The sequence below is a fragment of the Micropterus salmoides genome, unplaced genomic scaffold (genome assembly GCF_014851395.1).
Source record: "Micropterus salmoides isolate LMB-PRFRI ecotype aquatic unplaced genomic scaffold, ASM1485139v1 Ms_hic_scaffold_7, whole genome shotgun sequence".
NCBI classification, from domain to species: domain Eukaryota; kingdom Metazoa; phylum Chordata; class Actinopteri; order Centrarchiformes; family Centrarchidae; genus Micropterus; species Micropterus salmoides.
In genome coordinates, this window is record NW_024044459.1 from 23,556,943 (window position 1) to 23,581,776 (window position 24,834).

General features: G+C 39.3%; 1 long non-coding RNA gene across 1 annotated transcript; it reads left to right on the forward strand.

Annotated features, from left to right (window-relative positions):
• Window positions 1–13,030: 13,030 nt before the first annotated feature.
• On the forward strand, window positions 13,031–24,123 carry LOC119891348. The gene is made up of 3 exons (XR_005442425.1): window positions 13,031–13,106; window positions 14,524–14,642; window positions 23,215–24,123. It is a non-coding gene; the product is annotated as an uncharacterized LOC119891348 (long non-coding RNA).
• Window positions 24,124–24,834: the final 711 nt, after the last annotated feature.

Here is a 24,834-nt window from a genome sequence, read left to right on the forward strand (position 1 = left end):
TGAGATGTTGAATAATCCAACAAATTCTCTTTTTAGTTTTTAAATTCTGTCTGTTCTGTAAAAGTCTGCCCTTTGGTGGTGCGCATTTAGCATCTAACAATATATCAGAGCCTTTTCACCACAATAGCTGCCCAATGCAGCTGGAAACAAAGGTTCATGAGAGCCATGAGACTGAACCATGGACTGTATAAATGAAGTGGACGTAGTCACCATGACATCACCCATTGGTTTCTAGACTGCCGTTTTGAAGCCTCGAGTTTGGCCATGTTAATGTTTTGCAACCGGCACCACAGGATGTGCCCATATTTGGAGGAGACGGTGGCGCTAGCAAGCTTGGTTAGCTAGCTGCAGCTGTAATTCACGTTAGCTGTGATTTTACTGGGATGCTAATTTTGGCTAGCTAAAAACAGGCTTAAAACAAAACATACTTACTTATTTACACAATGCAGTGGGTACAAGTCACTCTAGTCTGATTGCTTAATTGTCTGTTTTCCTCTAAATGAGATCATAATTTAAATTTTTTACATAATACTGTATGGAAGAAGACTTGAAACTAGCGACTGAGTCTATAAACTCCTTACAAAAGTGTTTACTGAGGGAATAAATCGGGTGAGAAGTATGAGAATTTTACCATTATTTATAATGGAACCAGACTTGTTTTTCAACCAGAGGAGTCACCCCCTGCTGGCCGATACAAAGAATGCAGGTTTAAGTGACTTCCACATGGCTTAAATTTTCAGACCCTGAGGTTCCTGCTTGGACTGTATGCTAAAGCTGTAGGCTATAAAACCAAAATGATGAAGTTAAAGATGCTAAATTGCTCCGCAGAGCTGAGGGGAACTGTAGAAGGACATGATAATTCTTTGTGGGTTCATCACTACAAGCAACACCTTTCACGCCAGCAGTGGTCATGTGTCATCCAAGAATAAACATTTCCATTAGTGGTGCTTTAAGTTGTGCACTGCTAACAAGCATGGCCGTGACAGTCAATGCTCTTAAATTTGCATTAGGCTACTATTTGTTTGTTTGTTTGCTTGGCTAGTTTGTTAAGGAAACCATTTATTTGATTGTTTTTTTAGTATAATTAGCGTCACACAGCCCATATTAAAGCTATTCAGTTTGCACTGTGAGAGAGAAATGCCTTTACTTGGCTCTTGTAAATATGTGTGTGCAGGCATCGTTTATGTGTGTGTGTGTGTGTGTGTGTGTGTGTGTCTATGTGTTATTCGTGAATACATACTGTATTGAGTGTATTAGAGCATGTGTGTGTGTGCTCGTGTGTGTGCTCATGTTTGTGCTTGGGAAGTGTCAGGACTTCTTCCTTCTGGCATCTTCTGAACTGTGTGAAGGTCAGCGAGACCTGAGAGACATGACACAGATACAGTGGAGGCTAAAGCAGGAGACGGCATGACTCGTTCACTATTCAGCTGTGGTTGGCCATCCATCTGTGGTTTTTAGTTCAGCAAGAGGGGGTGGAGGAAGAGGAGACAAAAGAAGATTAAGAGGAGGAATATTAGACAAAAGAGGCATGAAGTAGCGGAGGAGGATGTGAATAGAGAAGAAGCAAAGGTAATAAGGATGAAAAAAAATTCAACAAGACAGAAGGATGCAGTGAAGGGAGCCTGGTTTCTCTGATTTCATGAAATGTGCATGGTTTCTTAGAATTCAGTGATGCTCGATTCATTAAATAGAAGTTTCCAAAAACCTTGGTGGTCATTTATCTTCCTCTCTGACTTCATCTGTAATTAATGCATATAAAACATGTTTTATATTGAGTGTGAAAGTTCATTATATCCCGTCAACAACCTTTTTATAACATTATGTTAAGCAGCTGACTACTCTCCTAGTCACCACAACCAACTGTTTCCCTTCCCTAAGTTTAATGAACACATCATAATGCTCCAACCAGTTGGTGCTATTAATATATGTTATCATGAAAGAACGTATTTAATAAACATAACGTTTTGTGCTCTTTTGTGATGCTTTGTGAAACTATGATGAGTACTGAATTGACAGGAGGAGTGGGAGTGGTAAGAGAGATGGAGGAATTAGCATTCAGTGGCAGTAAAATAAGTGAAATTAACTGCATAATAGGAACAGAAGACGAGTTAGCAAGTTGTACGGGAAGAAATTAAATTTTTGACAGAGAGACCAAATGTCCAAAGTCCAGACACCGAGTCACAACCAGATATCGGCAACCCTGACTGACTGAAGTGTTAATCATTGACTCTACAAGGACGCATGCCACCCCAGGGCAGCAGGACATATAAATCAATAGAAGTGCTCACACAATGATGGAGAATGATTTTAACACAGCAATTCAAAAGTTGCTGGGCATAAAGTAGAAACAGGTATAAGGACCAACACACTGAGACAGAAAAAAAAAGACATGCAAAAATGAAGTTAGCCAGTGTTCTGATCAGCTGATGTCCAGCTGATCTCAGACATCCAAATCTCCCAGCTGAATTCCAAGCTGACTCTTCCATGCTAAGCTGACAGGTGATTTTACTCTGTCAAATCAGACAGACAATCTGCAATTGCAATTCACCAAGTCAACCCCAGTGTTTACCGTATCCTCTATATGAGATTGTTAATTGTCTTGTTTTTATCAGTAATGGTTTAGAAGTGCTGATATATCTATATTGAAATATCCCCCCTGTCATTGTAGCAGCATTGTAATCTTTGTACTCTGCCTGATAAAGCAGCAGAGACATAAAAGCCCTTCAAAAGGCAGACTGTTTTGTTTAAGTACTAAAAGCACTGTGTTTATCACTGTCAGACCCAAGTTAATAGTTGGGTATCCATTATTTTTTACTAAAATAGTTACTACATACTGCAGACTCTCTGTGTGGTAGTTCCTGTTTATAACAGGTTTGTTTTCTCTTGTGTTATTGCCCTTACTTAAACTGATCAAGACGGGCTGGGTTGTCAAAGTACCGTAATATGCAGCGACATCCCCCTTTTTTTTATAATAGAGGAGAGCAAGGGCAAAAGTACCATTTTTCAGAAAAACCTGATTTTAAAAGATAATGTTTCAGACAGAGATATATTTTTGCTGTGGTCACTAACTCACAGGTGTGGTCTATCAATATCAGGTGGTATTTTGTACAAATGTAAATATAAACTATACAAATTTCACATTTTGAAATGAAATGAAATTTGTTTTAGTAAGAACAGTATGAGTGATCTGCATTCTGAGTGCTTTTTACTAACACCTACTACACTGACCTCCTTAGGAGACAGGCCACAATAAATATCAGCCACTCTCTTAATATAAGTATGCAGCTTCCTCTCCTAGTCCAAGGAGAAGACTTAATAATGTGATCTGTACCTGTGGTCTAGTCTTCTCCCCAATTATCTCTGTCCTCCTCCTACATTATCTGAATAAAGCACATGGCATATGGCATGAGACTTTGTCAGCTGACCTGAGACTAATGTTTCTAATAGAGATGTCCATAAACGCATTCTCAAACATCTGGCTGAATCAGACCTCTGTCTTTCTGACCCACACTATTGGCATATTCTGTTGGTATAATATGACATAAACATGTTTTAATAAATGCTGCAACACAGAGAAAGTCACCACATTAGCAGCGGGACAAAAGAAACACTTGTGGTCATTGTAGCGGACAGGAACTCCTGACATATAAACACGATTTATTTTTATACTGAAAAACTCTGACAGGGCAAACTTCAGGGTGTGTTAAAGCACTAAATAACCTGTAGATTAATCATTACGGTGAAACGAGAGACACAACATGTAATTCGAAAAAGAGTCCCGCTTCAGAAATTTACTTGCCATGTTGGAAAACAGTTTTCCGAAGACGGCCGCAGGAAACAATGACAAAATCATGCGATATTTGGCAGCTCCATCAAGGGTTGCGTGCTGAAGGTGCTGTCAGAGCTTGGACTGCAAATGCAGTCAGGGCTCTGAGAAAATCGCCTTGTCGCACAGAGACAATGTCAACTTTCCATTTCCCGTTTACACAGTTTACCGATTGCACATCCAGAGAGGTACGAGGTTAGAGAGTGAAGGTACAGCGAGAGAGGGAGAGAGAGGGAGCCAAAGATGGAGCATCTCAGACCCAAACAAACTGTAATTCAGGTTGGTGAAAAATGAGAAAGTTGCAAAAAAAAGTTGTAAAATGAACTTTTTATTCCTGTTGGGATCTGTGTTTGTTTATAGTAAACTGTGATTTTGATTGTGGATGCACATTCCATTCTACAATATTTATGTTTGGTTATTATGCAGCAGCACTGCTTGCCCTTTACTTATTTGTCTGCCTGCTTGTATATCTGTATCAGTGGTCGCTTCACCTGCCTATCAATGACTTCCCATGTTTCTTTATTATCTGTCTGCTCTTTTGTATAACTGTTCATGTCTTCTGGCCATCAATATGTCTATATTTCTGCAGCTCTAAATATTTTCTTTAGATATACACGTATACTAAGTCATAATTATGAGTTTCAAGATCCTGCAGTGGCTTTGTATTTGTTGTTACTGCGTACAAGAAATCAGCTTGTCCAAAACACAGTTGTAGCTTCTTTTGAGGAAAATGTCTCAGTAACAGTACATGCCTGTTTTTTTGTCCCCACAGGGTGAATAGATCTTTGTCTCCATGTTTTAATTCTTCGGTTAGTAATCCTATTTCTTGTCTTCTGATTATTGGTCCTTATGTAGTCTTCTGCCCTCACTATATATGTAAGTGGAGTGCTGATGAACACACTTCCAAAAAAGGTTGAAGACAAGGAGTTGGCCTTTACTTGAAAAAACTGTCAAACTAATAAAACACTACTGGACAAATTCAATGATAGTGATTGGTATAGGAAAAAGATGGCATGTCATAAACAATTACGGCAGCGCATCGCTGCACTATGATACACGTAACAACGGGGAAAGTTTCTTGTTTTAACAGGATTTTTTTCTGCAGGACATTTAAATGGATTCTATGGTCTGTAATTTAATTTAACAGCAATATATTTGATATGATTATGAGCCCCATAAGCATGGATCATTCTGTCTTTAAATTAATTATTTAAAAGCAATTTATTTATTTGAGCACCAGCCAACTATTCCGAAGCATCACTTTTATCTTTCAACACATATTTACAGGAAGAAAAAAAAAATTGTTTCTCCACCATGACCACATGGGGCTCATTTTATTCTTCCCGTGGACCACTTCAGGGGCTGCCAACAAGTCAATCGAGAAACATGATGTGACCCTCCTGCATGTGCAACCAATGGTTCATGCCATTTGGTATTGGCTTGAATCTGCTCACCATGGATGAGGGATATTCTTTCCTTCTGGTTATTGTAGCTATAATTGGTAAAAAATCACATTCCAATTGCCAAAGACATTGAATTATTGGTGATAATGATTTGTTGCACACTGCATGCAAAAGAGATGCCCTCACCACCTCCTACACATATTCAAATTGCAGCCCAACTGTCCTTTGATTATTGGCACCTACTGGCATAAGCAAGTGCCTTAAAATAGCTAAAAATGGCAAGTTGATGCTATTATATCATATACAGTGCCATGTTCTTTTCTATGGTACAGTATAAACTGAACACAGTAATAAAAGAATGTAAACAGATGCTGGCATTGATGATAAAAATGTATACAAATTTGTTGTTTAACTAAAGTTAATTGAGAGCTGAAGCAAAGTGTCATTGCTTTCTTTTGTTAATCTGTAATTTGTTTACATACAGGTTGCCCAGACATGTGATTTGTTTATGGATTTGTTCTAAGCAGCCTAGATGTCTTTGTATACAGCTTGATTTACATTTTTCAAAGTGAGATTCACTGAGACTTCTGCAGGGTTGGTCGCTGCCCTTTGGCCTCGCCAGCCATTCTTCCTTTGCATGTGTCATCTGCATATGACTGAAGTCGTCGATGCATATCTGGCCACTGTGTTTTTCCCTAGAAAGCTCTCAAAAGCAAATGCCTGCGGAGAATAACCAAGAATGAATATATCTGTCAACTGGCCCCAGAGGAACACCTTCAAGCATCTTTCCCTCACTGTCAATCACTCTGCCAGAAACCATATGGAAATTCTTCTTTTTAATCAGAGGGCAGTCTTAGACAGCAGCGGTGTGGTACAGTGGACTAACTATTAACTATGTTAAATTAAAATAAATAAATAAAACAGTAAGCGTGTGTGTGTGTGTGTTAAAAAAAATATAACAACATTCAAATAACTAAGTAAATGGCACAGTACCGTGTGTGTGTGTTAAAATTTTTTTAATTAAAATAAATAAATAAATAAAAACATATTATAAATTTAAATAAACTAAGTAAATGACACAGTAACGTGTGTGTGTGTGTTATTATAATGATATATTAAAAAATTTAAATAAAATAAATAGATTAAACCATAAACATGTGTGTATATTAATAGACAAAAAAAAAATCTATTAATTAGGTCATTAAAATATTTTAACAAAAGACTCAAAAAAAAAAAAAAATCAAAAGTATCAAATTATTAAGTTATAAATCAGTATCCTTATTATGTCTTTCCAGTGTGGTTCTCTGTTCTGTGGACTATTTTGCTCCCCTGTTTTAAATTGGAGCATTTTATTAATGAGAAAATCAGAAGTCCTCTGCACCACAGTAAAATTCAGTCAGATTCTGGGGTCTCATTTATAAATGGTGCGTACATACAAAACAGGGCTGAAAATGTGTGTACGCCACTTCCCAAGCAAAGGTTGTGATCTATAAAAAACAAACCTGATGGAAACATTTGCATGCCGTAAGTAAACTCTGAACCATGCGTAAGCACATAAAGAGGAGAAATGAGAAACGGCGACTCACATGGCAGAAGGATAAAACTGTTTGAAATGAATCGGCCTACTGCTGTGTAAAATATATCGAAATATTACCTCTGAGTAGCAAATAGGAGTCCTTTCATCACTTCCCAGGAAACTCAACAAACGTAACCTATTGGCCTCAGGTGAAGATACCAACGATGGTCGTTCAGTCTTGGCCACAGGTAGTCTTAACGACTGTAACGGCTGTCGTCACAGCAACAAGGAACACTAACGAACCAGTTGCCCTTGATTTTAACCTTCGTTGGATAACTATGACCTGGATGACAAATAGGAGAGCATAGTTTTATAATGCCTATTGTTATCAGATGTTTGTTGCCTTTTCGAGCCAAACGCTGTGTGCCAGCGTGTGGATGTGATGCGCTGCTTGTAAAAACACATTATGGAAATATAACACTATTTTATGTCATTTACAACAAGTAATTTTTCTTTTAACTCATCGTCAGCCTCTTTAAGTGAGTGGACTGTTTGGGTAGCCTAAATAAATGTTCAAACACAAGCGGAATGCATTTGGTTTAATCTCTTTTCAAACGGGAGAATCCAAATTAGTGCCTGGGTCATCCCGTCTTGCGTGTGTGTCACCCCCTCCAGCCAGCGATGTCACTACACAAGAGGGATGCCCCTTCCTGCAGATCAGTTATAAAGGGGTGGAGCTTCGGTGCCCCCTTTTCTCCGGTGCACAAGCCTTGCGTGAAAGTGAATTTTTTACCCACCAAACAACATGCTTCAGCTTCACCGAAAGGAACGTCAGTGTCATACTGAGTTAAATTTCATTTTGTAGCTTTTCTGTCAGAATTTGCCTCCTTTTCTTCCTGCAGTCAGTACGTATTAATATTAATGAGGGGCGTTTCACTGACCATTTATAGGCAACTACGGGCGTTTGAAGGGTCGGACATGGAGCTCCCTCACATGCGCCACATTTCAAGTTGATTGTGATTTATAAAGGGAACTTGCTTACAAGTGTACGTACGCACAGTTTTATAAGTCTGAATATTTTTTGGCGTACGCCATTTTTGGCTTTTGGCATAGTTTTATAAATGAGACCCCTGGTCAAGAGGCAATGCAAAAGAATCAAAAATGTAAAGTAAAAATGTAAAGTAAGGTAAAGTAATGTTAGGAACACAATATTTTACACAACTCAGCTTATGTCTATAACTTAAAGGCAGGGTAGGCGGGGTAGTTGCTTCTAAAACACTTTTCGTCATATTTGTTGAAACTGTCTATATACACCAATGCATATTAAAAAGTTAGGTAAACTGTCTGTAGTCCTCTCAGGGCTGCGGTAAACACAGCCACTCGTTCCATTCGGACCGAATGCAATGATTGGCTGGCTGACTGTCACATGGCTACCAGCCCTGCTGCCACAGGAGCTGCGCCGGTTTAGTTATTCACCATATAGGTTTATTGTTATACTACGTTTACACCTAACTTTCCATTATCTTTACCTTGTATCTAATCTGTTTGTGTGATTATCTTGTGTCTGCAGTTGATGTTTAACTGTATGTTACTCTTTTATAAATGTGGTGATGTAGCTGTGTGTGTGTAGTTATGAGAAAGACATTTCAATGTTAATATACATAAACAATAATGGCTAAAGTTCTCCAAGTATCTGTGTTTCTGGTATATAAGCTACCTATAATATAGTTTGACATTGTTCATAGTTAAACCTACTGTGTGAAAACATTTTACTGTAATTTGTGCAGTTATGCCATTACTTATTTTACCAGAAGTAAAAAAGCCCTGTATGTTTTATTTCTGCTGTGCCCTCAGGTCACCTGCAGATTTGGAGTCTTTAATAGCCCTATGCTTCTCACCAGTATACGCTGACCGGACCATGCTGGTAGGCCTGGATTACAACCACCATGTCCACAGTCAGTCCAGGACAAAAGTTGATGACACAGTTCAGTATGTTGCATTATGAGTACTCCTATGCATTTTATTCAATACATTTATAAGTGATGAGTCAAAAAATATTAAACAGTATGAGGAATACAGATAGATGGTGCTGATTTATTGTTTTGATTGCGTTCTATGTGGAAATGCTAACTGCTAAATGCTGATGTCAGGTATTACAAACTTTTCACTAAGCTGATCCTCCTTTCTGTATTATCAGGTACAGCAAGGTGTACAACAAAAAGTCCAGGAAGTGGAGATTGTACTCATTGAAGGTGGAGAAGGACTACAGTTACATCGCAGACCTCCAGAGTGCCATCCTCCTGATGATCCCTGTCAACATGGGGTTCAGTCAGGTGTCCCTGCCCCAACTATGTTGCTAGATACAGCAAAATATAAATCAAAAAGTAATATGGTTGGTTTTGAAATGTGGTAATCATGTCAGAGAGGTGATTGTGATATATTAAATCATCTCCACAGCAGTGATATGATGCTACATGCAAGTCTGAACTGTCTTCATAATCAGTCAACACACCTCTGGACACCCCTTGTCGATTCCTGTATATACTTATTTTTAATGATGTTTAAAATGATCTATTTGTGATATAGGTTGTAGTTTTAGTAGTATTTATAATTTATAATAAACAAGTGTTATACCACATTTAGATGTCATTATTGGAGACATAAGACATAAATGTAGTTGCCTGATTGTTTATTCTGCAAGTGTAAAGAAAAGGCATTTATCATTTTCAATGTTTTATTTAAAAAAGAATGAAAATATTATCCATATACTTTGTATTTTGTCTACCCTCCTGGGAATAAAACTAACAATGTACAGGTATTTATCCACACAGTGGATAGAATTATTTGTGTATCAGTTAGTGACATTACATCTTACACCCTGCTAGGATTAAACCTCTGTATTGTCCTAATGGATCAGGAGAACAGTTGCATATCTTCCAGAAACAGCAACTCTGTATCACGACTCTGTGTCTTAGTGATCCACATTGCCACACTACAAACTGTCTATATGCTGCCTGACTGAACTGTCTGTTACTCTGTCCTGGGTCTGGAAGGTCAGCCATGTGTATATACATATATATATACCTGTTCATATGCCGTTGTTGGAGTGTGATGCTCGACGCAGGTACGTGCTGCTCGGCTTGCACCTCGTCCTTCCTCTCCTTCCTCTGCTTCGCCTCGACCCAAGGCCGGTCCCGGTCCTGTCCCGGTCTGTGCTTAGCTCTGGAGTGCAGTTTTCATTGGAGACAATAATGCTGTCAAAGTGGAAGCTCTAACATGCAAAACAACATACATGTTATGAGTCTAACACGAAATTCACGTTCGTGTAGTGTAACTGTTGGAAACGGGAAAATGTGTATCAGCCTGTTTTTAGCTTTGCCCAATGTTACCGCTGCTGTTAGCACAGCTACCTGTTGCTAACAGTTAGCTAGCCAACTCGTTACTGAATCAAAGTCAGTCTTTTTAAACCTATCCAATATTAACATGCTAGCTTGATAGTGAGTGCTAACAACCGGGTTAGTTGTTTATTTTCATAACGATAAAGTTAAATGTTTTCTTACCCCTGCATTGTGCTGCCCTCCGCTCGTCACACTGTGCTCGTCCTCCGGCAGAGTCGGCAACGCGCGTTCACGTGTTTTGGGGCCATGGCTTTGAAAGGAGCCCAGAAGGGAGGGGGTGGGAGTTTCTCTGTTGGATACTTTAAAAAATCCAGCACTTTCTTGCTAGTTTCTCAAACTTACCTACCCTGCGTTTAAAACTGGTTTGGTTTTACAAGGGACACCAACAGTGGCCTCCTACATGAAAATCCTGTGTTTGTTTGTGTTTGTCCATCCACCCTGACCCTGTCCCTATGTGGACTCTGTCACATACTGCGTCACCTGGCATTTTTTCTCTGTGACATTCGAGCATAAAATGACATGCCATCCTTGCACAATTTAAGTCAGTAGATATTAAATGATGTGAAATGAAACACATTGCCGTATTATTCATACACTATTTGGTGATCCTAGTCCTGGCACAGATCTGCTCTCTAATGAGTGCACTTTTCTAGTTCTCTATGTGCTTCCTCTACTGCATCCTAAGATGTACTCCAGTACTTTGTACAACCAGGATGAGTTCTTACTTATATATCCTGTAAGCAGTTGTGGATCACAATCTTGGTACCAGTCACTCATTATTTTTCAGATGACTGAGCAAAACAAGGGAGCTAATATTGACCGTCACCACATTAAACCGCAGACTTGTTCGGTAAGCATGATATGTTTATGGAGTTGAGTTGGATCAGAGTTGGATCACACTCCCACCACAAACGAACCGCTCGTTTGGGACCGGGCCGACACCACCTCATATCAAGGATCTTGGTGTGGCAGTTTTGTTATGCACCCTGAGTGTAATTAATGTCCAATTTAACAGGACTAAAAAGTGCAGATGCAAAAAGACCCCTAGGCAATAACTGAACCAATATGCTATTTTATTCACAAGGACATGCATCCATATATTGTAATGTTTTTTTGTTGTTGTTGGATTTAAAAGGAGGACACTGACCCTGGCTTCCCAAATAATTGCCCTGTGTAACATTTCCCATTGTTCACTATAGTTTTTTTATACTTGGAATAAAGAGTTCCTTTGAGAATATATCAACATTTTTAATTTACAAAGATCGAAGTTCCAGTGAATCAAATGATTACAAATTTATTTTTAATTGTATACCATCTGTCCAATTGCCAATTGATGTGTCTGAGAGGAAAACATAGCAAACAAAACCATCTGCTTAAGAATAAACCATGTAATCTCAACTCTCCGTGCTACAGGGATTGTATTTGGTGAACGTGAAGACTTGTCATGTATAATGTTTATATGCAGTCCAAAGATGTTTAGAAAAGAAAATGCTCAGATTTACTGCCATTTACCTTCACACCACTGCTTGACCAGAATAAACCTATTAAGATGGCTCCTGTTCCCTCTGAGTTGAGCTCTCTAAGGTGTCGGGAAAACAAAGCTGACAGTGTTTGTATGTAAGGCATAATGTTGAATAAAATTGGAAGTCAAACCATTTACAATTGCAAGAACACTGGATAGAAAATTTGTGAATTTTTATCAGTTCTGTTCTTATTCCTTTTCTTTGTTGATCTACAGAATCTTAAATTTGCTTTCTTTTCCTCACCCCATGCTCGTCTTTCTCCATCACTTTATTTTCATTTTTTCAGCTCGCCCGCCTTCCCAGTGGAGCCAATCTCAGGATCGTAGTCTTTGCCAGGATGATTCGATAAAGAGCATACGCCAACATGTCTGGTCTTTAGCATTAATAAGATCAATCGCAAGCAACGCCATCATGCTCCTCTCTCTCCTGGCTGCTCCGGAAAGGAGACACACACACACACACACACACAGAGTGAGCTGCAAAGAGAAACAAGAAGTGGACCTGTAGGTGTGGGATGGCAGTGTGTGTGTGTGTGTGGGTGTGGGTGTGTTGGTGTGTTATATTGTGTCTCAAGTCTTAGCAAAAGGTTTGATATTGCAACTGAATGCGGTTGTGTGAGTGGGAGCATGGGTGAGTATGCATTGTGTCTCAGTTGTGAGTTTGTGTGTGTGTGTGTGTGTGTGTGTGTGTGTGTGTGTGTGTAAGATGCAGCAGATTGCGTAGGGCGGGGGAGAGTGGGCTTTGCCTGCACACTAACAGATGGCAAGAGAGGGGGTTTAAGTTTCTTTTCTCACTTCTTAAAGAGCAACCAGTTAAGAGCTTGTGTGCGTGTGTGTGTGTGTGTGTGACTGTGTGCTTTAGTGAGTAGCACGACTGTTTCATTCTCAAGAGTGTTCACTTAACTAAATTTATACAGCGTAAGCAAGCTTGCTCCACAGCTGAAGTACACACACAGATGCAAACACACAAATACAAGCACAAAAACTAAGGCAGGTGTTGCTGCCACTTCATCAGTGTTCTCTCCTTAAGAGGAGAGAAAAGCAAAGGGCTTGGAAATGAGAACACACATCTCCTCTTCTTCAGAATGAAGAAGGTAAGGGAGAGGAGGCCGGTGAGACAGGTGAGAAGTGGGGGACAGAGAGGAAGAGAAATCTCAAGGGGGTGAAAAGAAAGTAAGGTGCTGAGAGGGAGTGTAACAGCGAGGGTGTTAGCAAATAGGGTGTTTGAAATAGAGTGAAACGATTGTCTCTTTACTTGACATTTCTTAGGGATAAGCAAGCTACAAATACACGTAGTCAGCGTAAGATTGGTTATAATTTTGTAATAGTAATATATTGTTATGTCCTTCTCTGTCCCAGGGAAGGTATCAGTTGTGCCACGACAAGGTGTTGTCAACACTAGCAGACATCTTGGAGCAGGAAAGTCAGAAAAAAACAAAAGGTAGCCACAACAAAATGACTAAGCACCATCGTACATAAGCATGTTTGTAAAAGAGGGTCATAGGCTGGCTATCCAGGGTAAAGACAACCAGAATCTGCAGCAGACAACCCAGGGATGGGAGACGAAGGTGGACCTGGGGAGGAAACTGTTCCCAGATGTAGTGCTTCCACAACTCTGAGACCAGACATTGTCATGTTGTCTCTGGAGGGGAAGAGTTATTTTGGGGGAACTAACAGTCCTGTGGGAGGAGAGCATTGAAGCTCGAGGCAGAATAAAAGAAAACCCCAAGTATGAAACAACCTGTCCAGGAGTGTTGGGAAAGAGGGTTGACAACATGGCTGTTTACAGTGGAAGTAGGGTGCCGAGGATTTCCTGCCAAATCAGTGTGGAACCTAATGACAAAAGCTGGCATGAGAGGCCACAAGAGGAAAACAGCAGTTTGAAGGCTGGGAGAAGCGGCAGAAAGAGCCTCCTGTTGGCTTTGGCATAAGAGAGAGGAAACTAGCTGGAAGCTTGGAGGAGAGGGGCAGTGACTTGGCCGACTCTGCTGACCTATCAGTTTTGTGGGTAAGAGTTGAAATACTCTGAGAAAGTTGGGCACCACCTGAAGACCTCCCCTCCCGGCCAAGGCTACATCCATTAGAAATGGATGTACAAAGGCATCTCTGATGTAATACAAACCCCATTATGTATTATACATTGTTATGTAGTTATATAGTTTCCATAGAAAGGAGACTGCACAAAAATGCATATTGCTCAAACTAAATTAAATGTATTTAGACCCCATTTATAATGGCACTTGGGTTATCTGTGGCATACTTTAAATATTATAATACATGTCTATAATTTGCATTTCAGAGGGTCAGTTGGCCAAAATCACATATTTTTGAAAAATTCAACTGCAGCATGTCATTGGGATTATATCTTTAGTAGGAAGCAGTTCCAATGAAAACTATGCACTATGTGACAGGGTGAGTGGCTCACTCTCACATGGACCCAATGGAAACATGAGGTTTTATTCATGCTATGGCATGAATAAAACCTCATGCTTATTCACCAGTGTTGGGCAAGTTAATAATTATAGTAATAACATTTATTTACTAATTTCTTATTGCAAAAGCAATTGATTACATTACTCAACATTACTTTCTTTAGTCCATTAAAGGTGCCTACTCAAAAAATCCAAAGTATGTAGAAATGTTGAAGTTATGAAACAATATTAGTAACAGTGTGATGTAATGTAACAACTGTATATACTGTACTACTGTACTCCCTCACACTACTTATTTATAAAAAAGTCACACCACATTTCTTCTGTATGCAAACACAAGTGAATGGGCACAGAAGCTGAGGTTAGCAGGAGATGTAACTTTTTGCATTTGAACCTGCATCTCTCTCTCTCTCTATCGCTATCCAGACGGCTTCACACTGCAGGGGTTTCTACTCTGGGGAAGGTGGTGGAGCTAGAAGGGCCTCGGTTGGACGACCCTGTTGGACTAGCTGATCAGCTTGGATTAAGGTCTACTCGTGTCACAAGTCAGTTACTGAAACACTGGAAACAGAAGCTGACACAGCATGAGTGCTCTCTTTTAATTGACTTTTCTGATGGAACACTGCTGCCAAACTGCACTGATCTGTATCCTGCCATTAGGCTTTCTCCTGATTTTAAGAACTGTTCTGGTTTTCTACTTGAGCCTATGGACCCCGTAGGTGCTTCTTTGGGGGACGCCTCAGGAAAGACTCTCTATAAACTGATGGTGAAAACTGTGAATCAGAGAACACTGAGTGGACGTAGTGACACCCCGTGGACGGTTTTTCTGGACTTAGATCCTGACTTTAAACCAGCCTGGAGGTCTTTGTACAAATCTCCATTAGCAAAGAAACATGCAGACGTGCAGTGGAGAATCCTTCATGGCATTATAGCGGTGAACTCTTTTAGCTCTGTTATTAACGCTGCTGTAGAAGAAAAATGTCCCTTCTGCAGTGAGAGAGAGACAGTGTTTCACTGCTTCTCAGAGTGCATTCGTCTGACAGATTTGTTTGTGCAGTTGGAAAACATTTTCAGTAGATGTGGAGAAGTTTTTACGAAGCAGATTTTTATGTTTGGTTTTAGATACGTTCGCCGGAAGAAGAACAAATGTCAGTTATTGAACTTTGTTTTAGGACAGGCAAAGATGGCTGTGTATTTGACCCGGACACGAAAGGTGGAGGAAGGGTTAGATGTTGATCTGGTTCTTGTTTTTGAGAACATGGTTAAGTCCCGACTGCTGTTAGATTTCATTTTTTACAGAGCTGCACATGACCTAGATACTTTTGAGCTGATTTGTGGTTGTGGGGGGGCGCCCTGCTCTGTGACAGAGGGGCAGTTAAGTTTTGAAATGTGCTGATCGAAACTTTTGATACACATGTAAACGCAAAGGTATTTATTAATGTAATATAGTAGGGGGTTTTTTGTACAGTGCATATAGTAAATAAATGTTGTTGTTAAAAATCAAATTCCCCCCCACTCACTCACTCACACATACAACACCCATCTTACTGATATCTGCATTTAAAGGACCAACAGCTCAAAAGGCAGCTATTGAGAGAGGTAGAAGCAGAGAGATAAATGCAGAGCTTCATTTTATTAAATTCCAATTTTAGGTTTTATAATAAAATACTCAATTATAAAGGGCAGACAGTATACAGATGAGGTTAAAATCAGTCAATTAACTTAATCAATTTTCAAGTCATTATTTTTACTGTGGTATGTTGGGTATTAAATGATGTTGGTTAGGTTAAATTTAATGTAAGTCTATTAAATGTAAGTTGCTGCGAGAAACATCCTGAGGCGAAACTACGTGATAATGGAAAAAATTCATAATATGTAAAGTCATCTATTCATAATTTTATACTTTGGCTCTTCACCAGGTGTTCTTTCTCTGTGGCCACATCAATTAGTTGATGTTCAACTTTGGCAAAAATCTAATTGTCCATTAGTTGCCACTCAGTAAAACACATGAAAAAACACACGGACACATACACACACCACCATCTCAAATTATGTTTGATCAGTCAAAAAAATCACTGTGTTTCTTCTTTCTTTTTGCTGCAGTTATACAGTACTTTCTACCATAATTAAGTCACTTCGTAAGCAGCTGTTAATATAGTTAAGTATTCAGTAATGATTTTACTTTTCCCAAGCATACTGAAGTCACGTGCATGGTTAATGTATTCCCAGAAACAGAATATTTAGCATAAAGGGTGTTTCGACAAGCAGAAAGAAATCAAAATTTCCATGACGAGTACATTTTTATTTAATTTTTTGTGATTAACAATCTCAGACTCCTGTGTCTTTCCGCTCCTAACTGTAATACCCTGACCCAACTGCAATGGCAGTGAGATCTGGGAATTTGCCTGTCATCTTCTGAAGGAGAAAGTCAGATGTGTCAGACAGAGCAATACAGATGAAGATAATGCATAGGGCATACTTCACACCCTGTCAAACTCAAAATATGGACCAATTTGATCAATGCTGGCACAGCTGTGGAGAAGTGGGAACTCTCATCCATATGTTATGGTACTGCCCTGCTGTTGATTCCCTGTAGAGGGAGGTGGCACATATGCTGAAAGGGATCCTTTATGTAGTCTCTGGTTTTCGCCCGGGACGTGCATGCTGGGGGCCCCACTTTGAGAACATTCAAAGCGATAAGCAACAAAAGTGCGATTGCCCTTGCGTGATTCGCGGCAAAACATTTGATCTTAATGAACTGGAGTGTGAGGAGGCCCTTCTGCTTCTATAGAGATAGGTGGCTGAAGGATTTCCTCTATCTTTCAAGCATGGAAAAGGCCACCTTTATTTTTGTTGTCTTGTTAACGTTGTCGTCGTTAGTGTTGTTACTGTTGTGGATTCTACGGATGCAACTAAATGAAAATTCTTGGCCGAAGATGAAACTGAATATAATGAAAAAAAATGCAGAATACCGAATAAGTACATTTACATTTTTGCCTTTTTTTTTTACCACTGCATAAATAGTCAAAAGGTTCTTTTTACCCAGTGTTTCCCACAGGATTTGAAGAGACTCAAGGCCCAAGAGGGTCTGGTAAAGTAAATGACATGTGTCTATTTACTTTTAATGGACACATGCGGCAAAAGAAAAATGTAATGAGTCTTTGCTCAGGGTGGGAATTGTTAGGTATCTGTAAATAATGTTACAAACACTAGGGTCTAGACCTGCTCTATAAAAAGTGCAATGAGATAACTTCTGTTATGAATTGGCGCTAAATACATTAATTAAATACATTTATTATAATGCATTTGGGCAAAACAATAGTCATAGACATAGGTCAATACCTTTACCATCAGGAGATTCACAAAGATATAATTCACTGTTCCATCAGATTACATTAAGCTGTACGCCACAAGGCTGGTGGACCTGTCAGTTAACTACACGAGAGGCCCCAGACATCCGAGAGGCACGAGGATCATTGTGTGTGGGGATGGGGATTGTAAATTTTTATTGATATCAATACCCTTATTCTTATTCTTTATCGATACTTTACTATTAATTTGGTGATGGTTATTGGTAAGACGAGACCCAACATGCATGAGGTAGGCTTGCACGGTATGAGGAAAACATTCGATGTGCAATAACATTGTTATACATTGAGATGACATATGACTTTTGATAAATAAACATATATTGAAGAGTGCATATTAGCTGCCTGGTTGTTTTACAATTAATTATAGGATTAGAATTTAACATGTTAAATACAGCTAAATGTTGTTTCTAGAGCAGCAACATTAATGTTTACAACAGCAACGACACTATATATAAACTAAATATCTGACATTACAATAGTGAGTAACGTTTAGAAAGAATAACATCAGTATGTACCAGTCCTTCCTCTTCCTCCTCTCTGCTGTTATTCACTGCCTGCAGGTAACGTTACCATGTAGAAGGAGGAGCGGCTGGTTTGTCTCAGCCAGCAGCTGAGTTTTTAACAATGTGCCAAATTTTAAGACTACAGACCAGTCTGTGCTACAGACAGACAGCTTTCAATTTAGCTTGTTTTTAATATTTGGCTAATGCCAAGCTAACGTTAGCTGTGCTTGTATAAAACACACACGATGAGAGACTGAGGACAGAGATAATTAAATTAACCGTTTCTACATGTTTACCATACACACAGGTGTATTGATAAGTGTTGTTTTTTTACTTGCCAAGGTTTTATTGCACATACTTTAATTAATGAGCGTAGCTGTCATCAACTTGAGTAGTTTGGAGCTAACTTAACTTCACAGTCTCCACCGTGATGGAGCAGCATCTCTCTCTGCTGGCCGCTGTGTGTGTGTGTGTGTGTGTGTGTGTAGAAGGAGCCAACAGAGAGCAGCAGAGTCTGTAGCCTGATTACAAACCTACATACCTACCTGTTTGATCAGTGCCATCACTAAAAAAACATTAGTTTTCCTATCCATCTCATTTCAAGTTAAATCAGACTTGACACTCTAGACATACCGTTACATTGTAGGACCTGCTAGTCTTGACAGCAGTATCGATAAGTTAGGTGCTTATTTAATTTCGGGTTTTGAGAAATTTTGGTACCGGGTCCTTTTAGAACCGGGTCGTGATCCCAATCCCTAATTGACCCACCACTAAGCGATGCGCTGAATACACAGCTGGCCAGTCACAGCACAGCATAGGACTCGCTCTAACTGAGGTCCGACACTTTCATGGCCGTGCTACATTGACTCGTATGTAAAAGGAGTAGTTTTCTAGCTTTTTTTGGCTGTATTTTCCTAAGTTATGGTCAAAGTGGTTCCTGGGGCACTTGCAATAGTTACAGTCGCTACCCAGAGAGGTTGAAAGGAAATAAATCCAGAAAAATGTAAGCTGTGGATGGTTCCTAATGTAATGTTAGTAAGCTAACGGTAGTTAACTTACTACTGAATGTAACGTTATAAAGCCCTACTGATCTGCTTTGTAATGACTGTAAAAGTGAACAGAGACCTCCCTGTACAGGAGCAGTGTTGATCCTTAATATCGTTGTTCTCTTTCTCAATCGTCAGGTAATACGGTGGTTCACTTTTACTGTGTGATTGGTAGGCTTTAGCTTCTGTCTTTCATTTTGCCTTGATAAAAGTGTGACAACTCCGACAGTTTGTCGGACTTAGCAACAATAACTAAGGGGGGCGTGGCTTAGCGAGGGGTCAATTGTGCGGAATTTGGAAATGATCAGAGGCTGTCAGTTCATCCTGACCAATCCTGTCAGAGTGTCGGGAGATTTAAATAATCAATGACATAATGCTGCTGTACCTTGTGCACAAACTAGAAGAATGTGTAGAATACACCCATGCAGACACATCTTACTATCAGAATAATGTGCCTATTAAATAGCAGTTAAAGTAACTCAAAATTAACGCAAAAGTACTGTATAGCATTACATATCAGAGACAGTAATGTAATATAACTAATTAGTCTCAAATGACAGTAACTGGTAATCTATAATGTATTACATTTTGGAAGTAACTTGCCCAACACTGTCAGACACTGAACTCCTTATAATGTAATGTTTCTCACTCACTAGTTCCCTCCCACACTGGCCTTCCACCTTGTACCATTCCCCCTGTTTGGTACTTTTAAGTAAACTTGTCGTGTCGTTTATTTGAATTACGTACTTTTATTTTTATATACAGGAAATACCGATACCAACCAGAATTTGGATATCCTTGGTCAAATCTCTGGTCACACCTGTCACACATGTGATGCCTATTCAACAATGTCTAGACAATGGTTCAAGTGTGTCATAGTAACACGGTGAAAACCTACCATTATGCTGTGTTTTATTTTTGCAGGTAATACAAATTAATCTGTAGAGTTTTCCTTTTCTTCTTTTTCTGTTGATGTTATAAAAGCCTTATAATTTCCCTGCGGCTGCGAAGTTCAAGTGGGTTGTACTTTTAAAAGGCACTGTACAAGCACAAAACATTTTAAATGCATTGAAAAGCATGTACTTCAACCACACTGTCATCAAAAATGTAAGTGTATCCAAACTGCATGCGTAGCTACAAGAGGGGTGAGTGGGTTGTGAGGGAAAGAAAGCTGCTCTCTGCATGTGTGTCTTCAGGGAGAGTTCACAACTGTCAGTGTGTGACCAGCTTAGCCCTGCTCTCTTACACTGTGTCACTGCTAAAAGACAAGAGTGCACATCCACACACACAAACATCAGGACCACCAGCAAGCATGACACACAAATGACAGATGGAAACAATGGCACATTCAGCGCACAAACACACACACACACACACACACACACACACCACAGGGCAGGAAGAGGGGTGAGGCTGGTGACAGTCCCTGTCCCTGTGTCAGTGTCAGTCTCTCCAGAGGAATGGGGCAGAGTGCCCAGCGTGAGACTCAGCCTGTCATCACAAAGTGACATAAACGACCCACTTTCCTTTCCAGCTTGCCCTTCCCCGCCGTCAGAGCCCCATCTTCTAAATCTGGTTTTACCTACCCTTAATTCTGTATTGGTCTCCATCTCTGAAACTCTGTATTCAAACAAAATAAAACAATAAAATACATAAAAATAAAATAAATGTTACAAAAATAGCAATAAAAGCAATAGAGTATAAAGTTAGGCCTTACCTTTCTTCAAGAAGAACGTCACTTTTCAGTATAATCTTGTCGGTTGTAGTGTTAATCAGGTTAATTATTATATAGACTTTATTCAAAAACTGCATTACTGCAGGGTTTCTTTATTAATCTTTGCTATTTGACGGCTGTTGTCTGTGCTCTATACTTCAAGTAAAGATAAACAGGAGCTCAGAGCTCACACCAAAGTGACGGCATGTTTAAGTTGGAAAAAAACCAAAGCTCCTCTCCCACCAAAAATATCAGGGCTGGATCAGGATGCCCTGCGTCTGAGCTTGACATCAGATCAGATGTTAATGGAAAAGACACTGCTGACATAAGGAGATGGATTACTTGTGGAAAAAAGATGGATGAAAAGGGCCTGGTAAAAAGTATCATCTGTGTCAGAAATAGGGCATCAAAAAAGTTTTGTGGCATTGGATGGATGGAAGGAAATGACGAATAGCATTAAATGCTTAGACAGACAGAAGACGCACCATGGCTGGCTGTATAGATGAATGGTCACAAATGGAGACAGGCAGGTTGATGTACAGTTTAAGAGACAGACAGCTACATGTTTAGACAGGTGTATGTCTACAGAGATAGATTTTTGACAGCATGACAGGAATGTCTCATTAGGTATTAATAGTAGTCTTGTCATTTCTCAACTCTGTCTCCTGCAAATGATGTACACATGCAACTGCTGTGCATGTGTTAAAAACATGTTTAAGGAAAAGCTACTTGGATCTCTTAAGAGCGAGTAAAGCATTGGCAAACAACTTCAACATGATAGACCCGACAGCTGAATGTGACAAAACTTTAGCCATGTGGCCTACTTTGTATAGTATCCTATCTGCATCCTATTTGCATTTTGATAGTTCAGTTCAGCTAATATGTACACACACACACACACACACACACACATATATATATATATACATATATAAGTTAAGCTCTAAAAAGGTGGGCCTGTGTGTGTATGTGTGTATATATATATATATACACACACATACACACACACGCACACTTTTTTAGAGTTGATTCATATTTGAGCTAAGTCTTGCCAGTGTTTTGTTGTTGGTTAGTAAATTCACCAGTAATAATTTGGGATTCTTAGGACAATATTGGCACAAACTTTAGTCAGCTGACAGCCTAAAGCTGTATAAAATACCTGACTAGAGTAAACAATTTCAAAAAGTTGGGCGAAGTACTGGATGACCTTTATATCTATAAATGAATAAAACCCACACATAAACGTTATCACCACAGCAGCAGTTTGTGAGAACCATTACTTCCTCACACTGCAGCTTAATGAAAAGATTGTTTTGCTGCAGCTCAGGGATGAACTGACATCTGATTTCTGGTTTAGCAAATGCTCACTGGCAGGCATTCTCGGTATAATGAATTTAGAAAATGATTAAGTAAGCAAACTTTTTCCTCATCACCATTATGTTGAAAATGCCAAGACGTGCTGTTTTGCAGGTGCAACTAAGAAGACATTAAGAAAAAACAATGCTCTGCTGAAAACAAAGCAAAGCAAAAAGTACAGCACTGTAACAGAGACCATCTCACATGTTTTGGCTTCTGTGTGGTTTGAATTTGCAAGACATATTTCTTTTAACCAGTGTTGTCATGTATTTTGTAAACAATCTGTGTGGTGTTTAAGTCTCAGATTTTGTTGTGCATGCATCCCCATTTCCTATTTATTTTGCTTGCCTCATATGTCATATATATTCTAAATGTGCAAACATGCACACAAAAACCCTCACCAAAAGACACACACACAGCATGAGCGATTTTTAGCATGACATTGAAAATTCCCTTTGATCTTCTTGTTAGCAGAAGTCTGATCTGTTTACTAATCAGCGAGTGAGAATAGAAAAAACATTATGCATGCACAGTATCTCGGTTATACGCATACAGATTAGTGAGTGGGTACAAAGAAATGTTAGTGGGCTACACGAAAATCACCATGACACTATTCGCTGTCATACTGAATCCTCTCTGATAACCCATGCAATGTCAAATGACTACATTCATTCAACAGGACTTAAACGCTTCTGGATTCCACTTTTTGAAAGAGCAGGAGAAAATATGTGTTTTGGGTGTGGGGGAGAAGATTGTAGGGAAGAAGATACAGACCGATAAAAGAAGAAGGGAAAGAAGAAAAAGCACTATCAAAAGAGGGAGTGAGTGAAAAAGGCAACGAGTTATGCTTAACCAGTTTTATTGGCTGCTGCTGGTCTCAGATTCACTTGAAACTATTTTTTGGTTTTCTCATTTAAAGAGCTAAAACATTTGGCTCATTGTCTTGATACATGAGCTTATACTTTGTTGTTACTTCTGTTCTGTGGCTATAACAGCCCAAAATAGTTTATTTTCTATTTACTCAATGTGGAAAGCAATAGTTGTGAGTTTTAAGATGATGGATGAGAACAAATAAATCAGGTAGCAACTGTGTCTCCTCAATCTCTGTTATCTACTTCCTCTTTCAGATTTCTTCCCAGATGGACTTCCTGTGTTGCCCTGGAGACCATTCATCACCGTGACAACCATGTACGCCACCTGCAGTTATTGCTTGAGTCTATTATTATAACAAGAAATGCTGTTCGACGTACATCACCCTGTAAAATGCATACAAGTTGTGTGTGTGCATACCGTACCTGCGTCTCCCAGCGAACTGTATATGGATATACAGTACACAGCTGTACATCCTCTTGCTCGCTCACAAGTCTTTCTCAGGCATTCACTCAATGGTGCCAAGTATTGCACTTTATATCACTTTAACCTACTTTACTGCTTGTTAAACAGAGGACAGAGCAGTAATGAAAAAGAACTACCCTGACTGAAAATGCCACAGTTGTTACTGCTGGCTGGCTTGTACTGAGCATTCACAAAAATGGTAACACACAGCACAATTACAGCTTTATAAAGGCTGAGAAAGGGGCAGTGGTGTTGGCCATGGTGGCAGAAAAATGCAGGTGTATGTACAGTATATCCATTCACATAGGGGGTCAAAGGATAAACATACGAATAACACATAGACACTCAAGTACAAATATTGACACAGACACACACTTGCACACACACACACACACACACACACATACACACACACAAACACACACACACACACATACAGCCCAGTTGTTCTACTCATTAAAAGCTGTTTCCATGGCATTTAGAGCTGAGACTTCAGTCATGTTAATGAAAAATCAGGCAATTAGACCAACAAGTTGTTGCAAACTATCTAGTAATCGCTCTACAGAAAACAGACCTTTAATACCAAATTAACCACTATATAGTGGCAGCTATAATATCTTTTGATGCTTTTATTCATAAAATAATGATAACAGATAAGCAAAAAAGGTGCACTTACAGGCTTGCCCAATGGGACATTTATTATTATTGAAATATTATCATACTAGCATTAATTTATTACGGCATACTTACAGAGGTTCAATTCAAATATGATGCAAATGTAACCGGCCCCGACATTGTACTGCACAGCCTGGATTCAAACTTGCAACCTCAGGAATGGGAGGTGGACATGCTATTGAGGAAGCTGCGCTAGCGTGTCTCTTTAGGCGTTGAGGAGTGAGGTTTATTCCCTACACAGCCTGCGTGGCTTCCGTTACACAAACATTAAACTACCACAGTATATACACCACTGTAGTTTACAGTTGGGTTCCACAGTGAATTGGGCCAGTGGACCAATGAGGTATTTCCAATGAAATCATGTGCTTTAATCCCTCAATGACACAGCATCAGTTCTACGAATATTAAATAATTTCTGTTAGAGCAAGTTTCCATGTCACTATGTAATGTCTGTTGCTGTTACTTGTCTAACTTGTAATATATTCACAAACATCATTAGCTTCTTACTGAAAAGAGAGACATGCCCTTCATTATATCATGTTGCGACAGAGAAAGAGAGATCATTAAAGTTGAGTTGTATCCCACTGGGATTAAAACATAAAAAATCCTGACACAGAGGGTGGCAATTCTAATTGAGAATTTCACAGCAAAAAAACTCATGAGTGAACAAAAACGCATGTTCAGTAAGCAGAAATAAGAGTTCATACATAAGAAACATAAAAGATTGATCCAACATA